Genomic DNA, 12,376 nt, shown 5'->3' on the forward strand with positions numbered 1-12,376 from the left:
AGGAAGTACAGCTTAGCTCCCCTATAACACTTCTCCCAGAAAGATCTAGAAGTTCATTTTCTGCATTCTGATCTGCAAGTCCAAGAAAAAGTCACAGAGAGTCTTTTTTTCTGGTCCAGGAGAGCTTAAGAAGATAGAGAACTGAAAAAAACAATGGATATTGAATCTGGCCAGGTGGAACATTCTATAAAAATGCTCAGGGACTGAAAGGTCCATGGATTGAAAGAGAGCCAAGTCAGGAAGCACCAGGGTAGAAGGATAATCTAGGAGATACCTGAACTAGTTGAGGATGTAGTAATAGGTGCCATCAGACAATTCTATCTCCCATTTTTTAGTTTAAGGTCTGTGTTGGCAAACAAAATGGGCTCTTAGCACTCAGTTCAAGCAAGTGCCCTTGAAGAGTTTGGTCTTTGTTTCCTTGATTAGATTGAGAGTCCTTGGTGACCTCCTTGCCTCAGGGGAGGGCCTAGTTTACACATGAGTGTGAGTGACATGTTTGGGACATCAGAGGCTATTAGACCACGTGGCTTTAAGTCGCCTCTTTGTGATGATTTTAGGTCATGTGGGTGAGTTGCATGTGTGACTCACCCTTGACACTGAAAAAGATATAAAACCAGGGGTTGGCTTTCTCTTTTTCGGAGCTCTTACCCACAGGCATGGTGGTGCACATGACTCTGGGCCTGCCCTTGATATGAGCTCCCAGGCTGAACCTAGATGTTGGTAACTATGAATTGTATTTGGTCTGTCTGTTGATGTTTGTAATTTGTTTATATTTGCTCCAAAGTTCAAGGTGCTGGCTTGTTTCCCTGAACTAAGTGAATGGTATTTGTATGCTGAATTAAAGTAAACTTGTCAACCCCTTAATTTTGCTTTCCTTAGTAAAGCAGATCAAAAGAACCTGGGCTTTGGTAGCATTCTTGTTGGGCTTGTGTTGGTCTTTCACCCCCACAACAGCTGCTAGCTGGGTTGTTGAAACAAGGTCATAGATACATAGAAGACTGAGGAAGAGACCTATAGTGTAGGGTGACAGAGACAATTATGGACCTTAGCTAGTAGCAAACAATAGCTGTGCAGCTCTGATTCTAGGAGCAGAGCAGGGCCTCAGTTATAACCTTCATCCCAGGCTAAAGCCAGCAATAGAATAATGAGGGAAAGGATCCAGACCAGTGGAAAGCTGTAGTTTCCCAATGACTGAGTCTAGCAGCAGTCTCAAGAAATTTCCAATTAGGGACAAGCCAACAGAACCAAAGTTGAGTTAGGGATTTGCAAAGACCCATAGGATAATGAATAGAATATGCTCCAGATCATATCACTTTAGCAGCACTGAAAGCTTATCAGTCTCTATCCTGGCCTTTGAATATAGTAGAAAGACATAAGAGGATAGAAGTTCAAGTCAGACTACTGCCCCCCCCCCAGAAATGTATAGAGCCCAACTCTAATATAAAATCAAAAGTCAAGAAGTAGAAGAAGAGAATGAGCAAACAAACAGAAAATTCCACCATAAAGATATATTAAGGTGATAAGAAAGCTCAAACACAAACCAGAAAATGGAGTGACTCAAAAACATCTTCCAGCAAAGACTCAAAGAAAAGTGCAGTTAAGAAATAAATCCAACCAGAATTCCTGGACAAGAGAAAGCAAAGGTATAAAAAAAGAGCTAAAATGATCTTAAAAACCAAATGAGAGTGGTAAAAAATCATTGTAAGAGAAATAAGAACCATGAAAAAAAAGATAAGAAAAAAGAATTAGCAGCTTGGAATAAGAGGTAAAATATCTTACCCAAGAAAATATCTCCTAAAATATTAAAAGTGACCAGAGAATAGCTCATGTCTCCAAAGACATCAAGAAATGTTAAAACAAGGTCAAAAGACTAGAAAAAGTAAAAGAAAATGTGAAGTATCTCATAGCAAAAACCACTGACCTGGAAAACAGATCAAAGAGAAGTAGTTTAACAGTGATTAGACTACCTAAAAGCCATGACCATAAAGAATCTAGACACTGTACATCGAGAAATCACAAAAGAAAACTGTTGAGATTTTCTAGAATCAGAGGGCAAAGTGGTAATTGCAAGAAGTCCCTGGTCATATTCTGAAAGGAAACTCAAAATGAAAACTCTCAGAAATGCCATAGCCAAAATCCAAAAATCTCAGGGCAGAGAAAAATACTGTAAGCAGCCAGAAAGAAAGAGTAAAAGTACTGAGGAGTAGGAACAAAGAGTATGGAATATAATATTCTAGAATGCATAAACACTAGGCTTACCATCAAGAATAACTTACCCAACACAACTGAGCTTAGTTCTATCGAGGGAAAATATGCTCAATAAAATAGAGGACTTCCAAGAATTTCTGATTAAAAGACCAAAGCTGAGTAACAAATTTGACATACAAAGACAGGAGTCATGAGATCCATAAAAAGGCTAAATATGAGCAAGCAATCATAAGAGACTAAATAAGGTGAAATGATGTACATTCTTATATAGGGAGATTATCCATCCATCTCTCTGTCTGTCTATCTATTTATCTATCTATCTATTTATCTATATATCTATATCATCCTGAGGGGCCATTGAGGGAGTCTAATTAGATAGAAATTCAATACCTAAATTGCAGAAAGAAAACTTAGTAGACCAAGATCTCTAATGTATATTGATTAAAAAATTAAATAAATATTAGCACAGAGACTATAGCAACATATTACAAATATTGGAAACTATTATCATACTGAATTTACACAAGGAATACAGGGAAGTTCATGTTAATAACCATGTTAATAACTAGAACATAACCATGTTGAAAACTAGAACAACAAAAATCATGATTATATCAATTAATACAGAAAAAAAAGCTTTAAACAAATACAACATGTATTCCTATTAAATCAATTAGAAAACATAGGAAAAAGTGAATCTTTCTTTAATGCAGTAACTAGTATCACTCTATCCAAAACCAAGAATTAGCATTATCTGTAATGGCAATAAGACAGAGGCCTTTCTACTAAGATTAAAGGTGAAACAAGAATGTCCATTATCATGATTACTAGTCAGTATAGTGCTAGAAATACTAGCTATAGCAACGTGACAAGAAAAATAGATTGAAGGAATAAGCATAAGCAAAAGGAAACAAAAATCTTATTTTTGCAGATATCATGGTTTGCTTAGAAAATTGGAGTCAACCAAAAATATTCATACTATTAATAGTTTCAGCAAAGTTGCCAGATATAAAATAAAGCCATACAAATCATCGCCATTTTTGTACATTGCCAATAAAATCTACTGAGAAGAGCTAGAAGGACAATTTCCTTTTAAAATAACTAGAGATAGTAAAAATGATTGCAAGTCTACCTGGTTAACACATACATTTACAGGAATTTTGTAAATGCAATTACAAAACATTCTTTAAACAAATAATGACAGATCTAAATATTTAAGGAAATGTTACTTGCTTATGGATAGGACAAGCTAATATAATGAAAATGATAATACTAAATAATTAATTAACTTATCCAGTGCCATACCAATCAACTATGAAATGATTACTTTAGAAAGCTAAAGAAAGTAGTAACAAAATTCATCTGGAGGAGCTGAAGGTCAAGGATATCAAGGGAATAAAATTTTTAAAAAGGTGATAAAGAAGAATTACCAGAACTCAAATAATACTATAAAACCATAACTGTTAAAACAGTTTGGTATTGAGTAAGAAATAGTAATGTCGATCAGTGGAACCAGTTACGTACACAATAAACACAAGCTAATCAAAATAGTAGCCTAATATTTGGTATCAAATCCAAAGATCCCAGGTATAGGAGCAAGAACTCACTATTCAACAAAAATTGTTGGGAAAGCCAGAAAATATTCTGGCAGAAACTAGGTATAGGCTAACATCTTATGCCACACAAGTTCAAAATGGGTATGTAATCTAGATATAAAGGTGACATCACAAACAAATTGGGGGAGCATGGAAGAAATTACCTCTCCTATCTATGAATGGGGGAAAAGTTCATGACCAGATAAAATGTAAACAGATTCACAAGAGGTAAATAGACAATTCTGACTGCCTAAAATTAAAATATTTTTGCACAAACTAAAGCAGTGCAGGTAAAATTAGAAAAGAAGCAGGAAATTTATTTAAAGAAATCTGTTTCAAGTTTTTTGATCTTGTTCAGATTCAAATTTTTCAGAAGAAGAATCATTCTCCAATTGATAAATGATTGAATGATTTGGATAAGCAGTTTTCAGAGGAAGAAAACCAAGCCAACACATGGAAAACAATGCTCTAAATTACTAATAGAAAAAATGCAAATTAAAAGAACTCTGAAATATTACCTCACACTCATCAGATTGTCAATGTTGACCAAATAGAGAAAATTACAAATGTTGAAGGGCCAGTATAAAACAGATATAGAAATATACTATTTCTGGAATTATGACCTAGTGCAGCCAGTTTGGAAAGAAATTTGGAACTATGCCCCAAAAGCTATTGAACTGTACATACTCTTTGACCTTGTAATGTTTCTACTAAATTTATACCCTAAAGAGATAAAAGAAAAAGGAAAATAAATCATGTGTATAAAAAATAAAAAATCATAGCAACTCTTTTTGTGGTGGCAAAGAATTAGAAAATAAGAAGGTTCCTATGTGCTGGGGAATGGTTGGAAAATTATAGTATATTGATATAATGGAACACTATACCATGAGATATGACCAAGGGGATAGGTTAAGAGAAATCTGGCAAGACTTGTTCATCCAAGTGAAACACTGATACAAGTGAAGTGAGTAGAATGAGGAAAATAATTTATACAACAACAATATTGTAAAGACAAAGGCTTGAAATGCTTAGGAGCACTGATCTATGCAACGAACCATCACAGTTCAGAGAAAACATAATTGAATATGCTAGCAAACCTCCAGATAGAGTTGATGTACTAAGAATGTATAGGTATAGGAATGTGTATGTGTATGTGCATATGTTCATATGGACGTAGCTGGTGTGAGAATTTGTTTTAATTGACTGTACATATTTATAATAGGTTTTTATTTTTTCTATCCTTTTTTTTTAATTGGGAGCAATGTAGGAACTGAAAATACAATTGAATTTTAAAAAAGAGACCTAATATTCAGGAATAAAAAGTATTATGTTTAGTTTAGGGTTTTAGGTTTGAAAAGGGCATTTGCAATCTCATGTACATTCAGAAGAAGGCAAAAGGTGGTGAATAGCTTCAAGATCATGACAATGAAAGATCAGTTTAAGAAACTTGGGATATTTACCCTATCAAAGAGAAGACCTAGAGTGGGGGAAGGGAGACAGATCATACTAGTGGTCTTCAAGTAATTGAGATTCTACCCAAGAAAAAAGTATTATAATTCTTCTTTAGGAGAAGATCTAGGAATAATATTAGGATAAATGTTACAAAGGGGCAGATTTAGATCTGACTTATGGAAAACTCCTAATAATTAGAACATTCTAGTAGAATGGGCTTTCTCCAGAGGTAGTAGCTTCTGCTTCAAAAAAGGTTTTCAGGCACTGACTGGATAGGTATTTGTCAGGTACGTTGTAGAAGTGATTCATATGTGGTTTGAACGCCACAGTTTTTGAGGTCTCTTCCGAATCTCATATTTTGTAACGGACTTCTATAGCAAAACCTGAAGTTAAACCAGACAAACCTTTAACCCAGATAAGTCCAGATAACAGCAAGCAGTCCTTCTGAGGCCCTCTCAAATGACAAACAGATACAGTTTTTTTACAAGGCAGAATCTGAATGTATGGTAGAAAACAGGATGGAACTCTGAGAGTTGGAGACCAGGATACTAGTCCTAGCTCTATTTTGAACAAGATGTAGGATTTCACTAAGTTACTTACATTTTCTAACCTTGGGTTTCTTCCTCTTAAAATAGGTGTAATGATACTATCCTTCCTACCTTACAAGTCAGACCCAATAACATTATCATCTGTGAAAATGCTTAGAAGAACACAGAATCCTGTATGTATCATGGATCATCATTTTTATATGACTGTACTGTATTTGATCTTTAATGGTCAAGAGGTTAGTTAGGTTATCAGTAGTGAAATATAGTATTATTTCTAATGCTAACAACAATAATACCCACCTCAACCAGAAACTCAGGTCTATAATGCCTTCTTAAACATATTGCCTTATGCAATTTGGGTCACATGCAATATTCTACTAGAATTAAAAGAAGCATTTCCCTCTTTTTTTTGCACACAAAACTAAATCTGTTTTGACACTGCTCTTCTTCTTATCATAGTAATAGGTGCCCCAGAAACAGAATGAGAGGAGCAAATGAGCAGCAATGGGACCTGGAGTCCACAAATGACTAGAGTTTGTGAGTGCAGGAGTAGCTATAAATCGATTATAAAACAAACAAAAACAAACAAAAACATGTGAAATTCCTGCTCCAAATTGCTATGGCTTTTCCCAGGTGGCTATTTACTTGCACAGTTTTTTGGGGTGTGATTTTAGCAAGGTGGCTCCATCTATCCTGAAAAGTATCTAATCTAGCTGCTTTCATATTCAGCATGTGCAGGTTCAGGGCACGTTTTTTTCTGTTGTTTCAGCCTTCAGTACTCCCATGTCACTCTTCTTTTTTGTTTTTGTCTAAAATCTGAATTGTAAAAAACATCTGCTTTTGGGCCAAATCACTGAAGAATTGAGCAGGGGATTGTAGGACTGGGGAAAAAAATCCTTAAACATCCCCCTCCCAAAATCGATAAAATCACAAGGAAAAGTGTTTCATGGGCTTGTCTTTGATTCTGATGAATAGATAACTTTAATTTTTATTTTGTTTTTTTCCAAGACATTTTTTGAAAACTGTGGCTTTCCAGAATATCATCAGCCTAGAGACTGCTTAGTTTCAATACCACATATTTATGGCTCACATCAGACAGTGTCCATTAAATCCTATTACCTAATATGATGAGTTGAAAGAAAAGGAGCTGAGTTGAGAGTGAATCACACAGCAACTTGTATTGGAAGATGAAAACCCTCCAACCTGAGGCATTTGAAAGGAGAAAAAAAAATATTGTAACAACAAGCTAGAGTGTTGTTAGCTTCTTGCTTTTACATACTTTGGTAATTTTTTTAAAAAGTGCTTATTGAAAAAGGCATGAAGGATTTTATTTCGGCATTGATTTATTTTTCTCTGTTGCTCTAATCCCTTACAGGCTATAAAATCAAGGAAAACAAATTGATTATTTTAGGGGTGATCATGCCGGATCTTGGGTTTTGTTCAAATGTAGTTCATAGTTCCAACTCAAAAACCTGGCATGTTTTTACAATCCTTATGTCTTTTCACTATAAAACTAAATATTGACTTGAGGCTGAAAACTAAACTTCAGATGAAGTACTAAGGGAGATGTCTAAATACTTTCTTCTTTCAAGCAGTCTCAGCATTAATAGGGCTATGAACTCTGACTTATTATTATATGTTATTCAAGTCAACCAAATAAAACTGCCCTTTAAATAACACCATAGATTTAAAATTCCTGCTTGCACATTAACTCTTTCAATTCTGAAGCATTTCTTTTTCAAAAACTATTCCAGGGACGTGAAAGAGTGAGTTTTGCTTTTAAGCCTGAGAACTTCTGATCAATGAAAGACTGATCCCATGAATTAAGTGAGCCTTGAGAGATAACTAGGTTTCAATCTGCAAATTTATCTTATTGGCATAGAATTCACCCTTAAACATTCATTAATACATTTTTCTCCTTTTGTGTAGAGTAAAATCAAGACGAGGCATTGCTACAATAAGTTTGTCCATGTTCTTAAATACAGATAATTCATCTTTATATCAGTTATACCTAAGAGGCTGTATGATGTAATGGATAAAAGTGTAACCTCAAAGTCAGAAAGATATGGTTCAAATTCTACCGCTGACTCATCTTTTTGTATAACCTGAGCAAGTAATAACCTCTTGGAGCTCTGGACAGCGCAATAAGATCAGAAGTTGCAGAGAAGGTGCTGAATTGTATTTGTCAAGGGAATTTTATGTATTAATGTAATTATAGGTCTAGTTCCTATGTTACTGCCTCATGTCTAGCACAATATTCTTTATATGATAGATTATGAATATTTGTTGAATTAAGTTGTCAAACTGTTCATTTCAGTGATGTGATTGTACATTTGAATAATTATCTAGCTTCCCTTTGGTGAACTGGGTCTGCACATGTTCTTATACGTACTTAAAGATTTTAATGGATCCATGATTTCTTCCATGTGGGTGTCATTAAAAGAGATGGTAACTCCTTGATATCTTTTCATATTGTGTAATTCTTTTTCTTACCTTTCCATAGATCATACATAAAGGATCCGTTCAAATTGCTGAAGGTATTCCTTTCATCTTTTAATAATTCATGGATATTAATAGAGTCCTTCAGTTAACCATCTCTTGTCCCTCACTATTGCTATGTCACCAGCACATCCCCTTTCCTAGTCAAACATATCATCGATAATCCCTTTTATGCTACTTGGTAACTGTAAGAATCATTGCTAAGCTTTAGACCACTTATTTATATAGACTGCCCTTTCTATCTCCCGAAATTCTGATTCTTTTGAGATCGTATACTCTGATTCACAGGTACAGGAAATCATTGGTATAAAAAAAGAAGAGCTTCTGTGGAAGCAGGTAGATTGCTATAATTGAAAATAGTCTCTACTTTCTGAAATGTAATCCAACTCAATCGCCTCCAATTTCATTCAATTCAGTGCCCACCTCCATGTCTATCTGCTACATTTATCTAAGATATTCGTCCTTATTGTCTACTTCGATGGGCTGCCTCTTCTTATTTCTTACTTGGGCAATAAGGGTCTGTATCTACTTCATTTATATGAAATTTATTTCTTCTTCTCGTTTATTCATCTTTCCTTTCTATAATACACACACACACACACACACACACACACACACACACATATACAAACTACCTTGATCCACCTACAGAGGAGTTTTGGGGTTTAGTTACTAGTATTTCAGTTCTGCTCCTCTACTTTCATTTCCATTTCTTTAAATTCTGGTTTCTTCTTTATTTACTTTTGTACTTTAAAAAGTGCACTCTCTTTTTTTAAACCACATAGGGAAATCTTACACTTAAAAAAATTCTAGAGATGAGGTATTTCGTTTCATTACCTATTCTTTCATTGATAGTTATATTTATTTCCTTTTCTTGTGTTTCTCTTTTTAGGGAGTGTTTGAAAATTAAATATCCTGTTCCTATCGTACACGCACAGACACACATATAATAGTATACATACACATACATAGCACATGTATACCTTTGTATATATGTGTGTATGTATATATACATATCTATATGCTGTTGGAAGAATGTATCAAATTACTCCTTTATTGGATATACATCTTCTATTTTTTAATTGATAATTTGCCCGACATTTTTAGGGTATATTATTTTTTGTTGCATTTCGAGCTCCTTTCCTTTTTGTAAAATATTTTTCCATTCTCTTTTCTTATTTCTAGTTGGTTCAGAAGTCTTGTATCATTCAAATTTACTTTCTTTTACACTTGAAAGTCTTTTTTGGCCATTGACAGGATTCACTGTTATTAGAATTCTTAAATTTATGTACTATGTGTCTTAGTATTTGAAATGTAGGACTTTCCCTCCACCCTCACCCTCCCCTTATGGAGGCAATCTGGGGATTGTTTTAATTGATTCTTAGTTATCTGAAAACAAAAATTCTGGATGTTTTTTTTTTCTTCACATTTTCCATGTAGTATAACATTTTTTTTTTCTTTATTGTGCTCTTATGAAATTCTTTTCAACCACAACCTATCTTGCCTTCAAGGATAATGGATTTTGTTTGCACATAGAATATGTGTTCTTTTAATTTTATTAACTTTTGCTTCTCTTTATCCAGATTGTCCTTCACTTCAGCATATCTATTTTCCAAATCTGTTGTTCTCTCTCTCCCTTCTTTAGAGAAACTTGCCACTGTGGATGAAAGTTTTTTTTCACTTAACTAAGTATTTCTACTGTGCAGCTTATACAAATGGACATTTATTGTATTTTAAATTATCTGCTTATGTCTTTAATTTCTCTTTTTGACCCATTCTGGATTATGTTGCAGTGGTTTCATATTCTCTTGGGATTCTACAGGATTCTGTTTTTCATTAGTCATTGGTTTGATTTCATTTGTTTTATATTTATTTAGAGAATTTTGTGAACTCTTTGAGGCTTAAATATTCATACTTCTTTCCAATTTTAGTAAACTCCCTGTTCATTTTCCTGGTTATGCTCTAAGTTTTTAATCAACTTATTTTCATGTTAGCCTTCTTTTAAAAAAATTTTCTTGTCACTTTCAAACTCCTATACTTTTGATTGTGAGTATACCCCTAGGCTATACTGAAAAGTTGTCTTAGCCTCCTCCCTGTACAATCTGCACATCCACTGAGGGACTTAATTTTCATTGGCCCGAGTCCTTGACTAGTCCTACTTGCTCTTCAGTCCATTTTCTTTCAGATCCTACATTGGCATTCACAATGACTCCCTGCCTCAGTCCCTACTTTAGCTATCATTCTTTGCTTCTCTGGCTCTACTAAATAAGCTTCAGCTCACAAGGGGGGAGGGTAGCATGGGTATTCAGGACAGAGTGTCTCCTGCTTTGAGGTACCCTAACTTAGGGCTACTTTCCTAGGAAGGAATCCAAATCCTGTCCTCTTTCCTTCTCATATTACTAATCTCACTGGTACAAAGGTGGTGAGGGTGAGGTGTGGTTGGTGCAGAACCCCTGGGAGGGGAATCTTCTCTGTGGGTCCTGACTGTAAGGCTATATATAGGGTTCATTTTTGACAGCTATTTGAGCATGGAGACTAGTATGGAGAGGCTTGATGAGAAAAGGCCTTATGTAGCATTCATCAGTGTTAAGTCATAAGGCTGTTACCTTGTTGGCTTTTTCATTTTCTTGTCCTGTGGATTTAATGTAATTACTCTATCTTTTTGTCCATTATTTCTCTTTGGGGAGGTATTGGTGAGGACCAGAGAAAATGTCTAATATGCCACCAATCTTTTCCTATTCAAAATGGCTTCTGTTGAAAAGTATCTAACCTGTTTTAGAGAATAGGTGGGGTATTCTGTGAAATCGGAACTAAATCAATTTGAATTGTTGTCTTTTCTCTTTACTTTGGAACTGAGATATATAATCCATTTCTTCTCTTATCTATATTGTCCAACCAGATTCTGGGTTCTCCAAAGCAGGGTCAAATTGTATCTGAGTATGCATTTGGGAAAGATCTTATAACATTCCAAAGACACATACAAATAATTTGACACTATCTGTACGTCCATTCAATAAGCATTCATTAAGTACCTACTATGTGGCAGGCACCTTGCTTAATAGGGGAGATACACACACACACACACACACACACACACACACACAAAACCAAAAATAGCCGTGCTCTCAAGGATCTCACATTTTCCTGCTGCTTGTTTTTATGTAGACTTTTCTTTTATTCCTCTCATTTTTTTTAGCAGATTTAATTAGACATGACTTTTAGTTCATGTAGACATAGGACATATTCAGTGAATCAACGTGTATTTGATAAATACCTATACTATATGGTAGAATAGAAAGAGAATTGATGTAGGAGTGCAGAGCTCTGCCTCTGTTTCCCAGTTTTGTTTAACAAATAAATTCTTAAGTATAAGATAGGAGAAGCAAGCCTAGATGAATGTTCGCTTGAATAAGATATGAGAGTAAAGGTGGTCTACAAACTTGGCATAAATCCTGTGATATCACATCCAATAAAATGAATGTAAATTATATGGCACTAAAAGACAGTGCTCAGAACTAGGGAAACTGTTGTCCCTGCATTTTTTTTCTGTGATCTCAACATGTCTTAAGTACTGTGTTCACTTTTAGATGTTCTACTTTATGAAGCTAGTGAGAATCCAGAGAAGGATAACTAGAAGCCTAAAAGTCTTCAAGACCATGCCGTATAAGGCCATGTCCAAGGTACCATGTGACATTCCTGGAGGAGAGCAGAAGTAGGAGGTGAATGAAAATTTTATTTAATTATTTGAAGCGCTGCCATGTGCTACAAGGTTTTAACTTGTTATGCTTATCCCCACAAGAGAAGTTGCTAGAAGTTATAGAGAGGCAAGCTTAGATTTACTGTAAAGAAAAATAATTTAACCTATCCCAAAATGGAATGGACTGCCTTGTGAGATAACGAATCCTGTCTTCTGTTGTGAGATAAGCCTTGTTCAGCCCAGTCCCCTGATTCGTTGTTGTTTTGTTTTTTTTTTCAGTTATGTCTGATTTTTCATGACCCCAGTTGTGGTTCTCTTGGCAAAAATATTGGAATGGTTTACCATTTCCTCCTCTAGCTCATTTTACAGATGAGGAA

Source organism: Trichosurus vulpecula, chromosome 3, assembly GCF_011100635.1.
Source record: "Trichosurus vulpecula isolate mTriVul1 chromosome 3, mTriVul1.pri, whole genome shotgun sequence".
Taxonomy (NCBI): domain Eukaryota; kingdom Metazoa; phylum Chordata; class Mammalia; order Diprotodontia; family Phalangeridae; genus Trichosurus; species Trichosurus vulpecula.